The 24,139-nt window shown below is 45.6% G+C and overlaps 1 pseudogene; it reads right to left on the reverse strand.

The window, feature by feature from the left end:
- Positions 1-24,139, reverse strand: part of LOC148149271 (centrosome-associated protein 350-like) — a 1,440,514-nt pseudogene that overhangs the window by 1,058,148 nt on the left and 358,227 nt on the right.

The raw sequence follows: 24,139 nt of genomic DNA on the forward strand, positions 1-24,139 counted from the left end.
CAGTTTCTCTCCCTCTCCTATTTTAAATAGTGATGTTACATTAGCAACTCTCCAGTCAGTGGGAATTATTCCAGAATGTATAGAATCTTGAACATCAATGTTTCCAAACGTTTTGGGCATTTTCTGAAGTAATCTGAGGTGTAGATTATTGGATCCTGTGGATTTATCAGAATTTAATCCCATAAATTTTCCAAAACCATTTCCCTAATAAAGCTAGTTTTCTTCAGTTCTGCTGTCAGTCTATACCCTGTCATCCCAAAATGTTGAGAATGTATTTGAGTTTTTCATTGTATACAAAGATCCAGAATGCAGCAAATGCAGAAATTTCCTTTGCTCTTGTTGTCAGTGGTACTTTTAACAAATCAATTTTGGATAAGAATGACAAATTACCTATCCTATCAATGCAATCTCCTGACCTGGGAATAGGGTACAAATCCATCTTTATGACTCCATTCACTTTCCAACTGTCTACACAGAATCTAATTGAAACATTTGGTTTCAGAACCAACACTACAAGAGAACTCCAATTACTCTTACAGTTCAATCAGGGTACCCTGTCTAGTTTATGATCAGTAATTTGCTGATTTTTAGATGGTTTGAATTAACCCCAGATCCCTGGTTCTGCCACTGGATTTATTTAAAAATGTCAAAAGAAGAAGGCAGTAGATGGGTGTTTCAGGGCAAAAGAATTTCTGCGTTTATTCAATACAAAAGGTAAGTATAATACAGGAGCAAATGCAAATGTAATAATCAGTGAAATTAACAGTATCCATTATACAGAGAACAGTAATTAAATGCACTAACAAATTAAACACTGGTTAAACACTATTAGAAGCTAGAGTGGAAAAGTGTGGCACTGGAAAAGCACAGCAGCATCTGAGGGACAGGAGAATCGACAATTCAGGCATAAGCTCTTCATCAGGAAGGTTGGGGGAGTGGAGGGGAGCTGAGTGATAAATAGGAGGGTGGGGCGGTGGCTGGAGGAAAGTAGCTGGGAAGGGGATAGGTAGATGCAGGTGGGGGTGGAGGTGGTAGTGATAGTTCGGAAGGGATGGTGGAGCAAATAGGTGAGATAGATGATGGATAGATAGGAAAATTCAAGAGGGTGGTGTCCAGTTGGAGGATTGGATATTCGTTGGTGGGTGGGGGGAGGGAAGATAACGAAACTAGTGAAAACAACATTGATGCCGTGTGGTTGGGGGGTCCCAAGGTGGTAAATGAGGCATGGTGGCTCAGTGGTTAGCACTGCTGCCTCACAGCACGAGGGACCCAGGTTCGGTTCCAGCCTTGGGCGACTGTCTGTGTGGAGGTTGCACGTTCTCCCCATGTGCGGGTTTCCTCCGGGTGCTCCGGTTTCCTCCCACAGTCCAAAAGATGTGCAGGTCATGTGAATAGGGCAATCTAAATTGCCCGCAGTGTTAGGTACATTAGTCAGAGGGAAATGGGTCTGGGTGGGTTACTCTTCGGAGAGTCGGTGCCTGGTTGGGTCGAAGGGCCTGTTTCCAACTTCTGGGGAACCTAATCTAATCAAAATGTGTAGATTAGCTGAACTGGCGATACTAAATTGCTCATAGTGTCATGTGCATTAGTCAGGGGTAAATATAGGGTCAGGGAATGAGTCTGGGTGGGTTACTCTTCGGAGGGTTGGTATGGACATGTTGGGACGAAGGGCCTGTTTCCATATTGTAGGGAATCTAATCTAATCCAATCAGACATCGAATGGCTTGGAGTTGGCAGTGGAGGAGGCCCAGGACTTGCATGTCCTTGGCAGAGTTGGAGGGGGATTTGAAGTGTCCGGCCACAGGGTGGTGGGGTTGTTTGGTGCATGTGTCCCAGAAATGTTCTGCAAGTTCATCCTTCCCAACATTCCTGATGAAGGGCTTCTGCTGAAAACATCGATTCTCCTGCTCCCCGGATGCTGCCTGACCTGCTGCGCTTTTCCAGCACCTCACTTTCCGACTCTGATCTCCGGCATCTGCAGTCATCACTTTCTAACATTAGAAGCAAAACAGTTTGAATCACACAAACATTAATCAGGCTCCCTACCCTTTGGGTCCCAATGCACTGTCACCAACTGCCATCCCCTCCCTGCGAGCTCAGAGGGAAACTTTGGGGTCTCAGGATTTTCAGCTCAGCACCGAGGAAAATACAGGTTTAAAATGTGTCCTGTTGGTGAGGTTCTCACTGTCGGTTCTCTTGGCTCAGGACAGGTCTGTGAGAAAGTGAGGACTGCAGATGCTGGAGATCAGGGTCGAGAGTGCTGTGCTGGAAAAGCGCAGCAGGTCAGGCAGCATCCGAGGAGCAGGAGAATCAATGTTTCGGGCATAAGCCCTTCATCAGGAATAAGACCTGTGGGCCGGGGGCTGAGAGATAAATGGAATGGGGGTAGGGATGGGGTGAAAGTATCTGGGAATGTGATCGGAACAGGCCTGTCTCTGGAAGCTCTTGTTCAGATCGCGTTTGGTTGGTGTTCCTGCTCTCGGGTGTCCTTTGTTGCGATGATGCTCTTGGTTTGGTTTCTGGATGCAGCTTCTCTGTTCAGCCTCTGTGGTTCTTGGTTCTGAAGCTGTTTGTTGGGGCTTGCTGAAGCTGTTCCTGCAGAAACTTGTTGTTGAAAAGGCTCACCCGCAGATTAGTGCTGGCTGTTATCTCCCCTCAGATCTGTGTTGGCCAATGTGTTTCTGGTGTTCCCTTTGGGGTCAGTTGGCTTCCTGACAGCTAAGAGCATGTGTGAATGTATCTTGATTGATGATAAATGCCCAATATCCCTGTGAATAAATATTGATTGTGTTGAATGTCCAGTATCTGTACAGGTTCCAAAATGTCTGTGTTAGTAGGCCGAGGTGTAAAAGTGAGGTTCAGTCTGGAGAATGAGGTCTGGTTGGTGTCTCTTTAAGGGTTGAGGTGTGAACTGGAATTCCAGGCAGAACAATGGTTCCAGGCAGCCATCTCCGTGTCTCTGTGTTTCCCCAGAGCTCAGCCCAGCTGCCTCCTTATGTTTAAAAGATTTTTAAAAATCCAGGGGTTTAAATAATAGGGAATTTTGCTCAATCCTACATGGGAGAACCCCAATTACTCTGACAGTTCAATCAATTGATACTCCAACAAATATTGAGCTTCCTTTGTTACTTTGGCTTGTTTCTCCGGGTTTAACCAAAATGGGTTTTGTTTTATTGGGTCTGAATTACCTACATCCACGTCATGTTTGATTAATGTAGAACATCCAAGTGTATCTTTTAAAGACCATGTATCAGTGCGGAATGTGGCCATTCAGCCCATCAAGTCTGCTCTGCAATTCCATCACAGTTGATTTGTTTGTCAATCCCATTCTCCTGCCTTCTCTCCGTTACCTTTGATCCCCTTACTAATCAAGAACATATCTATCTCTGTCTTAAATACACTCAAGGACCTGGCCTCCACAGCATTATGCGGCGATGATTAATAGACAGATTAACCACTCTCCGGATGAAGAATCTCCTCCTCATCTCACTTCCAAAGGATGGCCCCTTCTGAGGCTGTGCCATCAGGTCCCAATCTCTCTGCCAAGTGGAAACATCTTCTCCATGTCTCCTCTATCCAGGCCTCTCAGTATACTGTATGTTTCACTGAGATTCTCCCTCATCCTTCAAAACTCCATCGAGTACAGACCGAGTACAGGCCTCAACCACTCCTCATACAAACTTCTTTGTATTCTCTGAGCAATCTCCCTCTGTCCCTCTGTTAATCTTTCTCCAGATACAAAAATACAGTGTCTGAATTCTCTAATGCCTTTGAGTTTGTTCACCTCACAGGAGAAAGTTCACTTTGGGAATTGTCAAATTCTCTTTGGCTCTCACAGTTTTTCTCATCCCTCTCTGCTCCCTCACTGCTTGACACACCTGTACACAACTGAATGGTTTCTCAAACACTAGGAGAGGAATTAAGGATCCTGCTTTCATCACGTGTTTACCTACAACTCGACAAGTTATTTTTATTTATTCATTTTGTGGAATGTGGGCAGCGCTGGATGGTCAGCATTATTGCTCATTCCTAGTTGCTCCTTGAGAAGGTGGGGGGAGCTGCCTTTTTGAACTGCTGCAGTCCACCTGCTGTGGGCTGACTGTCAATGCCATTATGGAGGGAATTCCAGGATTCAGAGCCAGCAACAGTGAAGGAAAGCAATATATTCCAAGTCAAGATGGTGAGTGGTTTGGAGGGGAACTTGAAAGTGGTGCTTGTAACTTGAAAATATATCGGCTGCCTTTGTCCTTCTAGATGGAACTAGTCGTGTGTCTTGAAGGTGCTGTCTGAGGATCTTTGGCAAATTTCTGTAGTGCATCTTGTAGATGGTACACACTGCTGCTACTGAGCGTTGGTGGCAGATGGCATGGCTGCATGTGGATGCAGTGCCAATCAAGCAGGCTGCTTCTTGGGTTATATTGGGGGCTGCACACATCCAGGCAAGTGGAGAGTATTCCATCACACTCCCAACTTGTGCCTTGTAGATTGTGGACAGGCTTTCAGGAGTCAGGAGGTGAGGTACTTGCCGCAGTATTCTTAGCCTCTGACCTGCTTTTATAACCACAGTGTTTATTTGGTGAGTCCAGTTGAGTTTCTGATCAATGGTAACTCCCAGGATGTTGATAGTGATGGTCACACCACTGAAGGTCAAGGGGCGCTGGTTAGATTGTCTCTTATTGGTGATGGTCATAGAATGGCACTTGTGTGACATGAATGTTACTTGCCACTTGTCAGCCCAAGCCTGGATATTGTCCAGATCTTATTGCATTTGGACACAGACTGTTTTAATATCTGAGGAGTCAAAAATGGTGCTGAACATTGTGCAATCATCAGTGAAAATTTCCATTTCTGACCTTATGGAGGTTATTGATGAAGCAACTGAAGGACACGAGCCTGAGGAGCTCCTCCAGAGATGACCTGGAGCTGACATGACTGACCTCTAACAACCATGATCATCTTCCTATGTGTCAGGTCTGATGCTAACCACCGGAGAGTTTGCCCCCAGTACCCACTGATTCCAGTTTTGTTCGGGCCTCCAACCATTTCTTGACATCATGTGGAGTGAATCGAATTGGCTGAAGACTGGTATCTGGATTAGTGGTGCTGGAAGAGCACAGCAGTTCAGGCAGCATCCGAGGAGCAGTAAAATCGACGTCTCGGGCAAAAGCCCTTCATCAGGAATAAAGGCAGAGAGCCCAAAGCATGGAGAGATAAGCTGGAGGAGGGTGGGAGTGGGGAGAAAGTAGCATAGAGTACAATAGATGAGTGGGGGAGGGGATGAAGGTGATAGGTCAGGGGTGGAGGGAGGGTGGAGTGGATAGGTGGAAAAGAAGATAGGCAGGTAGGACAAGTCAGGACAAGTCACGGGGACAGTGCTGAGCTGAAAGTTTGGAACTGGGGTGAGGTGGGGGAAGGGGAAATGAGGAAACGGTTGAAGTCCACATTGATACCCTGGGGTTCAAGTGTTCTGAGGCAGAAGATGAGGCGTTCTTCCTCCAGGCATCTGGTGGTGAGGGAGCGGCGGTGAAGGAGGCCCAGGACCCCCATGTCCTCGGCAGAGTGGGAGGGAGAGTTGAAATGTTGGGATACAGGGCGGTGGGGTTGATTGGTGGGGGTGTCCCGGAGATGTTCCCTAAAGTGCTCTGCTAGGAGGCGTCCAGTCTCCCCAATGTAGAGGTGACCACATCGGGAGCAACGGATACAGTAAATGATATATCCCCTCCCCCACTCACCTATTGTACTCTATGCTACTTTCTCCCACCCCCACCCTCCTCTAGCTTATTTCTCCACGCTTCAGGCTCTCTGCCTATATTCCTGATGAAGGGCTTTTCCCAAAACGTCGATTTTACTGCTGCACGGATGCTGCCTGAACTGCTGTGCTCTTCCAGCACAACTAATCCAGAATCTGGTTTCCAGCATCTGCAGTCATTGTTTTTACCACCTTGAAGACTGGTATCTGTAATGCTGGGCACCACTGGAGGAGGCCAAGATGGATATCCACTCGGCACTTCTGGTTGAAGATTACTGTGAAAGATTCAGCCTTATCTTTTGCACTGTTGTGCTGGGCTCTTCCATCATTGAGGATGGGGATATTTATGGAGAGTCCTGCTCCAGTGAGGTCCACTCACAACTGGATGAGACAGGACTGCAATGCTAAGACCTGATCCATTGGTTGTGGGATTGTTTAATTCTGTCTATCACTTTCTGCTTATGCTGTTTGGCATGCAAGGAATCCTGCTTGGTGGCTTCACCAGGTTGACACCTCATCTTGATGTATGGCTGGTGCTGCTCCAAGCATGCCCTCCTCAATTCTCCATTGAACCAGGATTGTTCCCCTGCTTAGATGGCAATGGTTGAGTGGGGGATACACTGGGCCATGAAGTTTCAGATTGTGCTGGAGCAGAATTCTGCTGCTGTTGATGGCTCACAGTGCCTCATGGATGCCCAGTCATGAGTTGAGAGATTGGTTGTAAGTCTGTCCCAGTTAGCACGGTGATAGTGCCACACAAAACAATAGAGATTATTCTCAGTGTAAATGCAGGAGTTGATCTTTGCAAGGATTATGTGGTGGTCACTCTTATTGATACTGTCATGGGCAAATGCATCTGTAACTGACAGATTTCTAAGGATGAGGTCAAGTATGACACGTTTTATAAAACTGAACCACATCTTTACATACTTTTGGCTCAGTACACGTGATTCTGGACGCCTGTGTTATCCAAATCCCCATGGTCCTGTCATAGGAATCTGATGTACTCCTCACAATATCTCCCTATGATAGCTGGGTGGGACCACTAGCCAATGTCTAACCAACCATTCTTCATCTGGGGGTCTATGACGGGGGTGGGGTCTCCACTTCCTCATCAGCCTCCATTCTGAAGGTAATAACACTCTGAAACCCCTCCAGCCTCGACCTCAGTGTGAGCTGACTGTGCCCATTTATTTCATTCAAGATGGCACAGTGGCACAGTGGTTAGCACTGCTGCCTCACAGCGCCAGAGACCCGGGTTCATTTCCCGCCTCAGGCAACTCTCCGTGTGGAGTTTGCACATTCTTCCCATGGGTTTCCTCCGGGTGCTCCGGTTTCCTCACACAGTCCAAAAATGTGCAGGTTAGGTGAATTGGCCATGCTAAATTGCCCGTAGTGTTAGTTGAAGGGGTAAATGTAGGAGAATGGGTCTGGTTGGGTTACGCTTCAGCGGGTCGGTGTGGAAGGGCCGAAGGGCCTGTTTCCACATTGTAAGTAATCTAAAAATCTGCTTTTTGGATCTGCTGTAATTAGGGACATCATACCAAACACTCCAGCTGGATTATCTTCACCCTTTCGGAAAGTTTCAGCAAACCTTTCACTTGCTGTGGTGTCACATCAACCCTTATTGATGAATTTTGTTTAACCAGGAACCTGTCCCTGTCATTGTTCTGTTTCTTGGCCCTTCTTTGGACATTCTGTAATTATTGGGGAAGCTACTGCCTTTAGTCCTGACAAATCATTCCCCAGAAGGAAATCGACTCCCTCAACAGGGAATGTTTTCCCCACTCTGACAATTACTTCTCCTGATAACAAATCACATTCCAGTTGCACTTTATACAATTGAAGTGGAATATATTCCCCACCAATCCCATTGATTAATACCTTAGCTCCCATCGAGCTCTCCGGAGGAAAAATCAATTCTTTCTCCAGTAAGAGTGATTGTGTTGTCCCTGTCTCTCTCAGTTTGGTTCTGGGTTTAGCTGAAGAAAAAGTGGTCACCGTTCCTTTTGATAAAAGTCCTGTCCACCTCTCATCTCCCTTCCAACTTCCTTTACTAATGACAGAATTCACCTCCGGCCTTTTTGTTATAGTTACAGCTACAACCTGCTCCGTGGGATTATCTGTTTGTGTTCCCTTCTCTGACTCATTTTTACTAACTCCTGTAAGTCCCATGGATCTACCTCAGAACTTCCAACATCCCAAAAACACATGGCCCACCTTATTCCCAGAGAAACATTTCAGCTTCTGAGCATCACTTCCACCCTCAGCAATTTCCTTCTTAATCTGAGGCGGAGTTCTCAGCCTGGTCCCTACTGTCCATTCTCTCCCCTGGCTCCCTGCCTTCCTCACACTCTCTCTCAATTTTTATTTTACTCTCATTTCTGGGCCTGATGGGAATAAGGTTTCTGGATCAGTCTCCCATCAGGTGACTTCTCCACCTCCTGATGCTGCTTGGCTTGTTGTGCTCTTCCAGCCTCCTGTTTGTCTACTTTGGATTCCAGCATCTGCAGAGTTTTGGCTTTATTGAAGTCTATAATCATTAGCCATTCTAGCTGCTTGTCTTACTGTCGTTCCCCTTTGGTCTTCTACATGAATTCCGATTCATGAAGGGAAGGAAGTTTTGAATTCTTCTCAGAGAAATTATTCTCTGAGAGCATTGTAAGTATTCTCAGCTGTTTTGTGGAGGCTGTTTCTATAAGTTCTGAAACCTCTGTCTGTATGTTTCCGAGACCAACTCATCTGCACTTTTCACCTTTTCACATCGTTGTGATCCTGAGAACGTTCCTCTGACAGGGATGTAGTAACCTCGTGTGCTTCCCAAGTTCATATTTGCATGGGCAAGTTCTATTGTTTTTCTCTACCTCACTTGTTTAACTATCTTCTCAAACAACATGAAAAATGTTTCCACATCCTTCTCTTCATAGTTATAGAGTCATACAGCAAACAAACAGGCCCTTCTGCCCACCATGTCGACGCCGATCAGTAAACACCAAACTGCACTAATCCCATTTACCTGCACTTGGTCCATAGCCTTCCATACCCTGGCATTTTATGTGCACGTCTGGATGTTTTTTAAATGTTGTGAGAGGACCTGTCTCCACCACAATCTCAGGCAGCACATTCCATATGTCTACCACCCTCTGGGAGAAAAAAAAGCTTAATCAAATCCCCTCTAAAACACATTTTCTTCACATTAAGCTCATTCCCTCTGATCTTAGACATGCCTGCCATGGGGAAAAGATGATCACGATTGACTTTGTCTATGTGTCTCAACATTTTGTATCCCATTTTCAGACTCCCCTCAGGCTTCCTCTGCTCCAGAGAAAAAAAAAACCCAGTCTAACTCGTCTTTCCTCATAGGAAAGACTTTCAATCCCAGGAACATCCTGGTAAATCTCCTCTACACCCTCTCCAGTCCAATCACATCCTTCTGACAGTGTCATGACCAGAACTGTACACAGTATTTCAGATATGACCTAACCAATACTCTGTAAAGTAACAACAAGACTTCCTTGCTCCTATATTCTACACCCAGGCTAATGATGGCTAGCATCCCATGTGCCTTCTTCACCACCCTGTCTAGCTGTGCTGATACCTTCCGGGATTGATGGAGTTGTACACCAAGGTCCCTTTGTTCCTCTCTACTCCCAAGGCACATAAGAACATAAGAACTAGGAGCAGGAGTCAGCCTTCTGGCCCTTCAAGCCTGCTCCGCCATTCAATAAGATCATGGCTCATCTTTTCATGGACTCAGCTCCCCTTACCCACGCTCTCACTGTATCTCTTAATTCCTTTACTGTTCAAAAAAAATCTTAGCTTTGAAAACGTTTACTGAAGTAGCATCAACTTCTTCATTGGGCAAGGAATTCCAGAGTTTTATGATCCTGTGGGTGAAGAAGTTCCTTCTCAATTTGGTCCTAAAACTGCTCCCCCTAATTTTGAGGCTATGTCCTCTTGTTTTAGTCTCACCTACCAGTGGAAACATCCTATGCCTTATCTATTCCCTTCATTATTTTATATGTTTCTGTAAGATCCCCCACCCTCCTCATTCTTCTACGTTCCAATGAATATATCCCAGTCTACTCAGTCTCCCCTCATAAGGCAACCCTCTCAACTCCGGAATCAACCTAGTGAACCTCCTCTGCACCCCTTTGTGTGCCAGTACATCCTTTCTCAAATAAGGACACCAAAACTGCACGCAGTACTCCAGGTGTGGCCTCTTCGCACCTTGTACAGCTGCAACATAACCTCCCTGCTTTTTAAACTCAATCCCTTTAGCAATGAAGGACAAAATTCCATTTGCCTTCCTAATTCCTTGTTGTACCTGCAGACCAACCTTCTGTGATCCACGCACAAGGACACCCAAAGCACATACCTTTCATTGTGTATATCCCTCCCTTATTAGACCTCCCAAATTGGATCATCTTACACTTATCAGGATTAAATTCCATCTGCCATTGCTCTGCCCAATTACCAGCTGATCAACATCAGACTGTAGCCTGAAACCCGGTGATCCAAGATGGCAGCAGAATAGGACACTTCAGACCGAGTTCATCTGCTCTGTCTGTTTCCTTTTCTTCTTTCTATTCCACCTTTTTTGTTTTTCTTTTGTCCTTCTCTCTTTTCTTTCCCAGCTCAGATGCCTGGCATCCAACCCAGTGCAGACCCAGTGATGTGGCCTATCGGCTTGGTGTGGCAGTGTCCTGGCCTGGCAGGGCGATTTCCCAGCCTGGTGAGTCAGACTCTTGGTCAGACATGAAGGTCTCTCAGTTCAATGTGGTGACCTCTTGGCCCAGCATGCTGGTCTCTGAGACCAGCGTGATTGACTCTCGGCTGAGTGTGGTGATCTCTCAGTGGCCCAGTTTGGCCCACAAGGTGGGCCCACAAGGTGGTCTTTTGCTGTATATGGTGGTCTCTCGGCCCAGCACGGCCTCAGCATGGACTTCCACTCTCGAGGTGATGACTCAAAGTAAATGATCCCAAGGTAGCTAAGCGCTTCAGAAATACTGTAATGTTTGAACTTGCAGATTCATTTTTTTATTTTCTTCTTGAAACTAAAAAGGTCTGTAACGTGTAACTTTTAACTTTAATCTTTCTTTCTAAATTGCTCTTGAGATTCTGTACCTAGGTCCTTGGACCTAAGATGGCACCTTGTGAGGCGACATGACATACCATTCACTGTAATCCTATACTTTTGTATGTGAGTACACGTGACAATAAACTAAAATAAAAATCAAATCATATCAAAAACACCACCAATTTATGTGGCATCTAAAAGCTTTCTAATTATACAATCACATCCAATTTGTTACAAACAGAAAGGGTCCAAGCCCCAATCCCTGCAATGCACCGCTGGTCACAGACTTCCAATCACAATACAACCCTCCACCATCACTGCTTGCCTCATTTTTGGAAGCCATGTTTGGATCCAATTTGCCAACTTGCCTTTGATCCCATGGGCTCTTACCATCTGGACCAGCCTTCCATGTGGGGCCTTGGTCAATCAAATCAGTACTGGCATCCCTACCTCTCCAAGTATTGGTTAATCCTGTACTTCAGGATTTTTTCAAATAATTTCCCTCCCACTGACATCAGACTAACCGGTCTGGAATTGCCTGGCCTATCCCTGCTGTTCTTCTTGAACAAAGGAACCACATTGACAGTCCTCCAGTCTGGCACTTCACCTGTGGCCAGCGAAGTATTAATCAAGGAAAAGGCAATCAAACTTTCAAAACAATGAAATGAAAAATACAGTTAAGTTAAACCTAAAGGTGTGGTAGAGAAATGAACCCCTTTTCCCTGTTATTTCAGAACTATAAATCAATAACATTCAAACAGAAAGGATTTTATTTTGCTGTGTGTTTTGAAATCTTTTGAATTTGTGTTTTCTGTTCGTATGTTTTATTTTATCTTCATTTGGATTGCGTAAGGAGGTCTTATTACTAAATCTAAATCATCAGCATTGTGCGCTTATGCTCCATAGATGCTGCAGACCAACTGCATTTCTTCAGCAGTTTCTGTTTGTGTTGCAGTCTGAGATCTGTGTTGTCCAATAATACCAGCAGTTGGGATGGGAATAGTTGGCTAGCATCATGATTGTCACTCTAATTAGAAATTGGTACTTTGCCTTTGATCCAACAAATCCTTATGCTGCCTTTCACATCTGTCAGGGGAATGGGAACAAAATGAGGAGGTCAGTGGGCAGTAAGGAGGTAGTAATTGAAGCCTGTAAGGAACTAGATAATGAAGTCAGTGTGATTAAGAGGAAGAATAGGCAGGGAGCAGATGAGGAACGCAAAGGAACAGGTGGTCTGAGGTGCATTTGTTTTAATGCAAGAAGTGTAGTAGGTAAGGCAGAGGAATTTAGGACTTGGATTAGTATCTGGGAGTATGATGTTATTGCTATGACTGAGACTTGGTTGAGGGAAGGGCAAGATTGGTAACTAAATATCCCAGGATATAGATGCTTCAGGTGGGATAGAGAGGGAGGTAAAAGGGGTGGAGGAGTTACATTACTGGTCAGAGAGTTACATTACTGGTCACAGCTGGACTGAAGGAGGGCACTATGGAGGACTCAAGCAGTGAGACAATATGGGCAGAGCTCAGAAATAGGAAGGATGTGATAACAATGTTGGGGCTCCCAACAGCGAGCGTGGGATAGCGGTACAAATATGTAAACAGATTAAGGAAAGATGTAGGTGCAACAGGGTGGTGGTGATGGGAGATTTTACCTTTCTCAACATTGACTGGGATTCACTGGGAGTTAGAGGTTTAGATGGAGCAAAATTTGTAAGGAGCATCCAGGAGGGTTTTATAGAGCCGTATGTAAATAGTCCAATTCAGGAAGGGGCCATACTGGACCTGCTGTTGGGGAATGAGCCCGGCCAGGTGGTTAAAGTTTCAGTAGGCGATTACCTTGGGAACAATTATCACAATTCCGTAAGGTTTATGCTCATGGACAAAGACGAGAGTGGTCCTAAAGGAAGAGGGCTGAGCTGGGGGAAGGCCAGCTATAGGAAAATTCAGCAGGCGATGGGCAATGTAGGTTGGGAGCCGCAGTCTGAAGGTAAATCCACATTTGATATGTGGGAGGCTTTTAAAAAGAGGTTGATGAGAGTGCAGGACAGACATGTCCCTGTGAAAATGAGGGATTGAAATGGCAAGATTAGAGAACCCTGGATAAGATGTGAAATTGTGAGACTGGCTAAGTGGAAAAAGGATGCACACATAAGGTCGAGGTGGATGAAAACAGATGAATCTTTGGAAAACTATCAGGAAAGTAGGACCAATCTGAAATGGAAAATCAAAAGGGCGAAAAGGGGTCATGAAATATCATTACCAAATAGGGTGAAAGAAAATCCCAAAGGCTTTTATTCGTCAATGAGGAGCAAGAGGGTGACGAGAGAAAGGGTTGGCCCACTCAAGGACAAAGGAGGAAAGTTATGTGTGGAGTCAGAGAAAATGGGTGAGATTCTTAATGAGTGCTTTACATCGGTATTCACCAAGGAGAGGGAAATGATGATTATTGAGATTAGGGATTGATATTTGATTACTCTCGGTCAAGTCAGCACAGGGAGGGAGGAATTTTTAGGTATTCAAAAAGGCATTAAGGTGGACAAGTCCCCAGGCCCAGATGGGAGCTATCCCAGTTTACTGAGGGAAATGAGAGAGGAAATAGCTGGGGCCTTGTCGCAAACTTGAACACGGGTGAGGTCCCAGAGAACTGGAGAATTTCTTATATTGTCCCCTTGTTTAAGAAGGGTAGCCAGGATAATCCAGGTAATTATAGACCAGTGAGCTTGACACCAGTGGTCGGGAAGCTGCTGGAGAAGATATTGAGGGATAGGATAGATGTACATTTGGAAGAAAATAGACTTATCAGTGATAGGCAGTATGATTTTGTGCAGGTAATGTCATGTCTCAGCAACTCAATAAAATTCTTTGAAGAAATGACAAAACTGATTGATGAGGGAAGGACTGTAGATGTCATATACATGGACTTGAGTAAGGTGTTTGATCAGGTTCCCCATGGTAGCCTAATGAAAAAATTGAAGTCACATGGGGTCCAGGGTGTTCTAGCTCCATGGATAGAGAACAGGCTGGGCAACAGGAGACAAAGAGTAATAGTGGAAGGGAGTTTCTCAAAGTAGAGAACTGTGACCAGTTGTGTTCCACAGGGATCTGTGCTGGGACCACTCTTATTTGTAACATGCACAAATGATCTGGAGGAAAGCATAGGTTGACTGATTATTAAGTTTGCAGATGATACTAAGATTGGTGAAATAGCAGGTAGTGGAGGGGTTTGTCAGAGAATACAGCAGAACATAGATAGATTGGAGAATTGGGCAGAGAAACAGACAGATGGAGTTCAATCTGGTCAAATGTGAGGTGATGAATTTTGGAAAATGCAATTCCAGAGTGAACTATATGGTAAATGGAAAGCCCTGGGGAAAATTGATGTACAGAGAGGTCTGGGTGTTCAGGTCCATTGTTCCCTGAAGGTGGCAATGCAAGTCAATAGAGTGGTTAAAAAGGTAGATGGCATGCTTTCCTTCATCGGACAGGGTACTGAGTACAAGAGTTGGCAGGTCATGTTAAAATTGTATTGGACTTTGGTTCAGCCACATTTGGAAAACTGTGTGGAATCCTGGTCACCACATTATCAGAAGATTGTGGATACTTGGGAGAGTATGCAAAGGAGGTTCATCAGAATTGAGGTATGGAAGGCATTGGTTATAAAGAGAGGTTGAGTAGATGTAGGATTATTTTCATTGGAAAGATGAAGGTTGGGGGGGGGGCAGATTGAGGTCGACAAAACCGTGAGAGGTGTAGACAGGGTGGATAGCAAGAAGCTTTTCCCCGGGATGCGGGACTCAATGACCAGGGGTCATGAGTTCAAAGTGAGAGGGGAAACATTTAAGGGAGATATGCATGGAAAGTTGATTACGCAGAGGGTGGTGGGTGTCTGGAATATGTTGCCAGTGGAGATGATATAGATAGGCATGACAACCTCATTGAAGATGTACCTGGGCAGATACATGAATGCTCAGGGTGCAAAGGGATACAGATCCTTGAGAAATAGGTGTCTGGTTTCGATAGAGGATCTGGATTGGCGCAGGCTTGGAGGGCCGAAGGACTGTTGCTATGCTGTAATTTTCTTTGTTCTTTGTTCTTTGCTCTTTGAACTGAGGAAGCTCAGATGAACAGAGTGATCTTTGTGTACTTGTCAGCTGATTCCTGAATGTTGCAAGACAGGTTAACAGAGCGGTTATGAAGGCATATGGGACACTTGCCTTTGTCATTTCAGGTATTGGTTATAAAAGCAGGAGGATATGTTGGAGTTAAGCAGAACACTGGTTAGGCCACAGCTGGAGTACTGTGTGCTGTTCCGGTCACCACATTGTAGGAAGGATGTGATTGCACTGGACGTGGTACAGAGGGGAATCACCAGGATGTTGTGTGCGATGGAACCTTTCAGTATGAAGAGAAATTGGATCAGCTCGGGTTGTTTTTTTCAGAGCAGAGAAGGTGGAGGGGGGACCTGATCGAAGTGTATAAGGTTATGAGGGGAATGGACAGGGTGGAGAGAAAGCAGCTGTTCTCTTTCGTGGGAGGGTCAATAACAAGTTGGCTCACATTCAATATGAAAGATAGGAGGTTTCAAGATGTTTTTCATCCAGAGGGCGGTGTGGGTCTGGAATGCAGAGCCTGGGAGTGTAGTTGAATTGGGAAGCCTCACAAAATTTAAAAAGTACTTGGATGAGCAGTTGAAATGTCATAACATTCAAACTATGGGCCTCATGTTGGAAAGTTGGACTGGTGTAGGTTTAGTGTAGTTTGGCTGGTACACAGTTAATGGGCTGAAGGGCCTCTTCTATACTGTACAATTTTATGATTGTATTGTGTGCAGTTTTGGTCTCTTTATCTGAGGAAGGATGTTTTGGCTGTGGGGGGACGGCAGCGAAGGTTTACCAGACTGATTCCAGGGATGACAGCACTTAGATCTGAGGAGAAACTGGATTGGTTAGGACAATCTTCACTGGAGGTTAGAAGATTGAGAGGAATCACTTTGAAACCTGTAAAGTACTAACAGGACAAGACCGGAAAAACACAGGAAGGATGTTCCTGATGACTGGGGAATTCAGAACCAGGAATTACAGTTTACAGAAAAGGGAAAGGCCATTTCAGACTGAGATGAGGAGACATTTCTTTAGCCAGAGCCTGGGTAGCTAGAGGAATACTCTGTCACAGAAAGCAGTTGAGACCAAAACATTCAATCGTTTCATGAAGGAGATAGGTATTGTTCTTAGGACTAAAGGGACTAAAGGTTATGGGGAGAAAGTGGGAACAGGGGATTAAGTTGGATGATCAGCCATGGTCATATTGAATGGCAGAGCCCATTTGAAGGGCTGAATGGCCTCCTCCTGCTCCTAGTTCCTTTGTTTCTATGTTTGAGAGACTGTACATAAACATGGAAACCTATGGAATTATAGAGTCATAGAGTCATCGAGTCCTACAGCACAGAGACAGGCCCTTTGGCCCAAACTAGACCGTGCTGACCAAAATGTCCATCCACATTAACCCTATTTCCCTGCACTTGGTCCATATTCTTCAAAAGTTTACCTATGTATTTGTCCAAATGCCTTTTAAATGTTGTTAATGCACCCGCCTCAATCACTTCGACTAGCAGCTCATTCCATATGTTTACCACCCTCTGTGTAAAAATGTAGCCACTCAGGTTCCCTTTTTCTCTTTCCCCTCTGACCTTAAACTGTTGCCCTATAGCTCTCAATTCCCCAACCCTGGGAAAAAGACTGGGTGCATTCACCCTATCCATGTCTCTCATGGTCTTATACTCTTCTAAAGGATTCCCCTTCAATCTCCTACACTCTAAGAAAAATGTCCTAGTTTGTCCAACCTCTCCCAAAAACTCAGACATTGAAACTTGACAACATCCTTGTAAATTTCTTCTGCACTTTTTCCAGCTGAATAATATCCTTCTTATAACAATGTGACCAAAACTAAACATAATAGTCCAAGTTCAGCCTCACCAATCTCCTGTACAACTGCAACATAACTTCTCAACTCCCGTACCCAGTGCCCCGACTGATAATGGCCAGAGCACCAAAAGCCTTCTTCACTGCCCTGTCTCATTGTGACTCAACTTTCAGAGAACCGTGTACCTGAACTGCAAGATCCCACTGTTCCACTACACAATGAAACCCCGACCTTGATTTAATTTTCTAAAATTCAAGACCTCACACTAATCTACATAAATTTAATTTTCATTTCTCTTCCCACTTCCTCAGCTGATCAAGGTCCTGCCGCAATATCTGATAATCTCCATGATACCACCATTTGTAATGTCTTCTGCAAACTTACTAATCATGCCTTACAGATTCTCATCCAAATCATTGATACACATAACAAACAGTAATGGGCCCAGCACCTAGCCCTCAGGCACTCCACAGGCGTCCAGTCTGAAAAGCAATTTCCACCATTAACCTCTGCTTTCTCCCATCAAACCAATTAGTGAAAAGTATTTGTCTTATGTCAGGAATTAGTTTGGAGGTAGGAGTCAGAGAGGACAGATAATGTGTGTATCCTCTAATGAGCAAGATGTGAATAGTGGTGTCCCCAGGGATCTGTGCTCAGCTATGCACAATGTTTCTCAATGATGTGCATAAAGGATTAGAGAGCCATATATCCAAGATTGCTAACCACACTGAGTGAGGCACTTTGGAGGAGGTCACAGAGATAGGGAAGGTGGAGGACAGGGAGGGATTTGAGAACAAGGATAAGAATTTGAAAATTGAAATGTTTCTGGGCCAGGAGCCAATGTAAACATGGAGTGCAGGGGGTTGGTGGAATGGGACTTGGTGCAAGTTGGGATATGGGCAGCAGAATTTGGAATGAGCTCAAGATTATGGAGGGCTGTGACTGTGACGAGTGCAAGTACAGCATTGGAATGGTCATGTTTGGAGTCCCAGACATGGCTGAGATTTTCAGTGGCTGATCTTTGCGATATGGAGCTCAGATCATTTACATAGATGTGGCCAAGTATGTAACGAGTCTGATTGAGCAGCTGACAGTTCTCAGGGAGAGGGATGGAGTTTGTGCCGGGAACTGAACAGGATGGCTTTGATCTTCCCAATGTGTTTCCCAGTGAGCCTGGCCCCTCAGTCCTGACTGCTCTTAGCTGCTGTGATTGTCACTGACTGGACACTTATTATTAGAGATTCTGACCACAGCAGAAAGCCCCAGTGTAAAAAATAACTGCAAAGACTGTCAGATCGCAAGGTTGAAACTTCACCAAGAGAGGAAGTGAAAGAAGGAGCTCGGAGCAGCTGGATGTTTGTTACTGAGACGGGAGAAAACTGTGAACTGTCTGCACTCCCTGGAATCTGATAGCACAGGAGGCTGGTTCTGGAATTTGTTTTGCAGAAACAGCACAATGATGGAAAAAGTGTCAGTCACTCTCTCACAAACACACACGCCTGCACTTGGAGATCAGAAACAGAATCCAGCAGCAGCTCTGTCTCCAAGCTGTGAAACCTGCACAGAATTGTTCCCTCATTCAGTTTTTAACTGGCAGGATAGACCAAGCAGGGGAGGCAACACAGTGGTGTGTACAGTCGGAAGGGAGTTGCCCTGGGAGTCCTCACCATTAACTATGGAACCTATGAAAACTCATGGGGAAGGAAACCTCCTGCTGATTACCACATAGCACCGCCTCCCCTCCAACCTCAACTGAGCAATCAGTCCTCCTCCATGTTTAACAACACTTGGAGGGAGCACTGAGGGTGGGAAGGATGCAGGATATACCCTGAGTAAGGGACTTCAAAGCCCACCATTAAGAGCTGCTCAGAAGCAACACTACTGAGCAAATTGGTCAAGTTCCACCTGATTCAGCTGCTAGACTGGACCTGGGGCAGGTGGTGAAAGAACCAACAAGAGGGAAAAACATACTCACTATCGCCCTCACCAATCTGCCTGCTGCTGGTGTATCTGTCCATGACAGTATCAGTAAGAGTGACCACCGCACAGTCTGTGTGGAGACAAAATCCCACCTTCACATTGAGAATATCTTACACTTTGTTGGGCAAGAGATACGGGATGTCAGGAAGAACTTTGTTTTTAGCAGCAATTGGTAATGACGTGGAAATTCAGGTGAGGCAGGTGAAGACACTCAGTTATTGCAATGGCAGATTGGATGGGCTCTTGATGGAAATAATCCTGCAAGGCTCTGGGGGTCGAGTAGGGAAGGGGGTGGGACTGACTGGATTGCTCCATGAAATGACAGCATTTACCTGACAGGCTGAATGTTCTCCCCCTGTGCTGGAAATAGGTCTAACTCAGTGAGGGGTTCACAATTAGAGAGTTTGGATGCAGTAAATACAGGACAAATTGTTTCTCCAGGCAGGAGGGTCATTAACCAGAGGGCACACATTTCAGAAAAGGTCTGAAGGACAAGAGAGAAGATAGGAACATTTTTATCCAGCGAGTTCATGATGACTGTCTGCAAGGTGAGTGGAAGTGGATTCAACAGCAACTTTCAAAGGGCATTTGGAGAAATAGCTGAAAAGGAAACAATTGCAGTGTTATACAGGAAGGGCTGGGTAAATGGGACTCATTGAACTCATTTGACTGTCACAATCGGCCCAGTGACTTCTGGCTGTGTTGTATAAGAGCTTACACACACTTAGTCTCATCTGGACACAAAGACTGGGAGAAACAGACAACCCAGTTTACAGAAGAGTGTTTTCTGAAGCAAAACGGTCTTAAACCAACTCAGGGAACAGACCAGACTAGATGTACCAGAATAAGTCAGCAAATCAATGGCAAAGCAACTGTGAACCAAAAGTGATGGAAGTGAACAGTATATTCAATAGCACAGCCATCGAGAGGGGGAGGGATGAAGGGCGGGAGGTCAGAGAGCACACTGTAGGGGTCTGAAGGCTCTGCTGTCAATAGTGGGATGGAGGAAGCAGCAATGGGCAGGACACCAGAGACAGAAGGTGGAAGGGGGAGGGAGGGAATGTGAGTCTGCAGCAAGACACAGAGTGAGGGAGGAGGGAGGCCATGGAAGCAATTGGCTGGCAGTGAGTCGTGGGTCATTCTGGAACAACACATGGTAAGACAGGGAAGAGACCACTACATACCGGACAAGCTGGCATTTATGGAATGTGGTTCAGGAAGCTGGGAGAGGATATTGGAATCATAGAGTTAGGAGGTGGGACAAGCAGAAATTAGGGTTTCTGTGCAGAGACAAACAATGTGATTGAGATTGAAATAAGAGACATATGTGGTGGACACAATGTTGGTTTTGCAGCTCAGATACTGGACAATCCAATGGGAAGGAGGCCCATGGTGACTGGTCCTATGGGAAGGTGGCCCATGTATACATCATCATAGAGTCATCGAGGTTTACAGCATGGCATCAGGCCCTTCAGCTCTACTCATCCATGCTGACCAAGTTTCCAAAATTGAACTAGTCCCATTTGCCTGTGTTTGGCCCAATCCTCTCTAAATCCTTCCTATCCATGTTCCTGTAAAAACGTCCTTGAAATGTAGTAATTGTACTCCCCTCTCCCACTTCCTCTGGCACACATACACACCATCCTCTGTGTGAAAAGGTTGTCTCTCCGACCCCTTATAATTCTTTCCACTCTTGGCTTAAACCTATTCCTTCTCGTACTGGACTCCCCTGCCCTGGGGAAAAGGCTTTAGCTATTCACCTTATTTATGACCCTCATGATTATATAAAGCTCATGATTATTAAGGTCACCCTTCAATCTCCTGCATTCCCTGGAAAACATCTCAGCCTATCCATCCTTGCCTTATGATTCAAACCTTCCAATTAATCTTTATTTTACCCAAACCAGTGTAATAACGTCCCTCCTATAGCAGGGTGAGCAGAAATGTACATAATGTCCAAATGTGGCCTTCCCAATGCCTTGTACAGCTGTAACATGATGTCCCAGCTCCTGTACTCCCTGCTTTGACCAGTGAAGGTGAGCGTGCCAAATACCCTCTTCACCACCCTGTCTGTCTGTGACCCCACTTTCAAGGAACTATGTACCTGTACCCCTCAGTCTCTCTGTTCAATAACACTCCCCATGGCCCGACCATTAATTGTGTAATTCCTGCCCTGGTTTGTCTTACCAAAATGCAACTCCTTCCATTTATCGAAATTAAACTCCACCTGGATTTGTTGACCCACTGGCCCAGTTGATGAAGATGACATTGCACTCTTGAATAACCTTCTTCCCTGTCCACTATTCCATCAATTTTAATGTCAGCCACAAACTTCCTGACCGTTCCTGCTATTTTCTCATCCAAATTGTTCATATAAATGATGAACAATAGTGGGTCCAGGATTGATTCTTGTGGCAGACGGCTGGTCACTGGCCTCCAGTCTGAAGAACAACCCTCTCTCACCAGCCTCTGCCTCCTACCATTAGGCCAATTTTATATCCAATTGGCGAGCTCTCCCTGGATCCTATGTGATATAATCTTACTAAACAGTCTACCAGGGAAACATTGTTTAAGGCCTTGCTAAAGTCCATGTGGACAGAGTGTACTGCTCCACCTTTATCTATCTCCGTGATTACTTCTTCAAAAACTCAGTCATCTACTCATCTCCATCGGAAACTCCAGTGAATAGGAGGCCCATGTTTACTGGTCTCTGTTGGAGGATTCAGTTAGAAGGAGATCCATGTTTACTGGTCTCTGTTGGAGGTTCCAGCAGGAAGGAAGCCCATGTTTACTGGTCGCTATTGGGTATTGGGGTCAGTTCCTTTCTGTTGTAACTGTGTGATAGTCCAACCCTCATCCCAATGAAACAGCCTGATTCAGAGACTCATCATGAAAGTGGAAGGAAAGGGAAAGGGATTGGAACATGTTGTGAATGGACAGGATGGGTCAGTGGGTCAGAGTCTGTCCTGTCCCTCCAGCTCACACTGATGGCCTGAGGATCTCCTCTCTCTGCTGGGCCTTCATGGAATGAGCTTTGTGTCCAAACCAGTCCCCAGTGAGAATAGGCCAACAGCACAGAATTGCCTTTCTTTTGACAAGAATCTGTCCGTCTTCCTGAGCGAGGCCAAACCCTGGTCAATGTGGGAAATGGGGAGTTACTCCAGGAAAATACATCCTTCTGGGGTAAAGGGTTAATGTGCATTAGTGGTGCAGAGCAGAGGGAGATTTATCCTGCATTCAACTGTCACCACCCAGGACACTGTCAGAAAGAGAGAGAAGCGAGACAGAGAGAGAGCGAGAGGGTTTCTGTGTGTGTGCATGTGTGTGTGTGTGTGTGTGCAAGAGAGAGAGAGATCGGGGATAGAGGGAGGAGCATCTGAGACAGTGTGAGATATGTGAGGGGACCAAGAGAGAGGTGGAGAGTGGTAGAAATGGTGAGGTTGAGGGATAGAGAGAGAAACAAGATGTGACTGAGCGGCATGGAGAGAGAGAAAGAGATAGGATGGGTGTGATACCAAGACTGAAGGGAATCAAGAGAGAGAGGATAGGGTTGGGTGTGTGTGTGTGTGTGAGTGTGTGAGAGAGAGAGATGAGTATGGTTAGAGACAGAATGCCAGAGAGGGAGGGAGAGAGACTGTAGATTGGGATGCAGAGAGGGAGGGAGAGAAAGAGAGGGAGGAATAGAGAGGGGCAGATAACATTTGGATGCTTTCAATTATAGCGAGAGATGGAGTGAGTGACGGAGACAGAGAAAGATGCAGAAATAGAGATTATGAGACGGAGTGAGGAACTGGGAATGAGTTGGAGGGAGTGGCTTTGAGACAGAGAAAGAGAATATGAAAGAGATTAACAGTGGGGGAGAGAGAGATAGAGGTAGAGAGAAAGAAGTGTAAGGTGTGAATCAGAAAGGGAGATAGAGAGAGAGAGAGAGAGAGAGAGAAAGAGAGAGAGAGAGAGAGAGAGAAGAGGACAGGTCCTGGTCACCACATTCTGGGAAGGATGTGATTGTATTTGAGTGGGCACAGGGGAGATTTCCCAGGATGCTGCTTGAATGTGAGCTTTGAAATAAGATTAGAAAGGTTGGGGTTGTTTTCCTTGGAGCAGTGAAGGCTGAGAGGGGACCTAATAGAGGGGTATAAGATTATTTGGGGCAGTGATAGTGTGGGTAGGAAGGCACTTTTTACATGAGTAAAGGACTCAGTAACCAGGGACCGAGATTGAAGGTAACACAGACATGGACACACAGAAACTCGGAGCTGGAGCAGGCCATTTCGCACTTTGAGTCTGCTCTGTCATTCAGTATGATCATGGCTGACCCTCTCTCTCAAAGCCATATTCCTGCTTTCTCCCCATTCCCTTCATGCTGTTAAAATGTAAAACAATTATCTCTCTCCTTTTCTTGAATATATTCAGTGGTAGAGAATTCTACAGGTTGACCACCCTCTGAGTAAAGAAATGTTTCCTCATCTCAGTCCTAAATGGTCTATCCTGTATCCCCCTGAGACTGGGTCCCCTGGTTCCAGACTCGCCAACCAGGGGAAACCTCCTCCCTGCCCAGCCCTGTTAGAATTTTATATGTTTCAATCAGATTCCATCTCATCCTTCTGAACTTGAGTGAGTCCAGGCCCAGTCAAATTGGAGAGTGAGAGGGGAATTGAGGAGAAATGTTTTCACCCAGAGGGTGGTGAGAGTCTGGAACTCACTGCCTGAAAGGCTGGTTGAGTCACAAACTCTCGTGACATTGGAGCAGTGTTTAGATATTCCCTTGTGTTGCTGTAACCTCCAGGGTAATGGGCCAAGAGCTGGAGGATGGGATTAGTGTCATCAGATCGCTGTTTAACAGCACAGATACAATGGGCCAAATGGCCTCATTCAGTGCTGTTCACATCAATGACTCTCTGAGACAGTGAGAAAGAGAGAGAGAGAGAAGAGGAAGTGTGAGGGGCTGACGTGGCTCTCTCTGCCTGATGCCATTTACATACTGAGGAACACCCAGTCAGACTCTCACAGACTGCAGCTTTATAAAGCAGAGCCCAGTGAAGGGAGAGTTTATCAGGAACCAGGCACAGGGACAGGAGCACACACCATGATTTCACACATCCAGCTGATCTGGCCCCTGGCATTCTGTGTCGCAGGTACAAATCTCTCTCCTTCCACCTTGAATCTTTAGCTGCTCTCCATTTCTCTTCAATTCCACTGACTTGTGATTGAAGGAAAAATGCTGAAACCAGAGGAATGCTCAGTGTCTCCAACAATCTCTCATTTGACAGGCTCTTTCTGTGACAGTTCTGACTTCACTGTGTTTCTCTCTGACCCCTCAGGTATCAGTGGGGACATCACCATGACCCAGTCTCCCCCGGTGCTGTCAGTGGGACTGGGCCACACTGCAACCATCACCTGTACGGCCAG

Source organism: Chiloscyllium plagiosum, unplaced genomic scaffold (assembly GCF_037043375.1).
Source record: "Chiloscyllium plagiosum isolate Xiang-an unplaced genomic scaffold, Cpla_swu_hap1 HiC_scaffold_9, whole genome shotgun sequence".
Lineage (NCBI taxonomy): Eukaryota > Metazoa > Chordata > Chondrichthyes > Orectolobiformes > Hemiscylliidae > Chiloscyllium > Chiloscyllium plagiosum.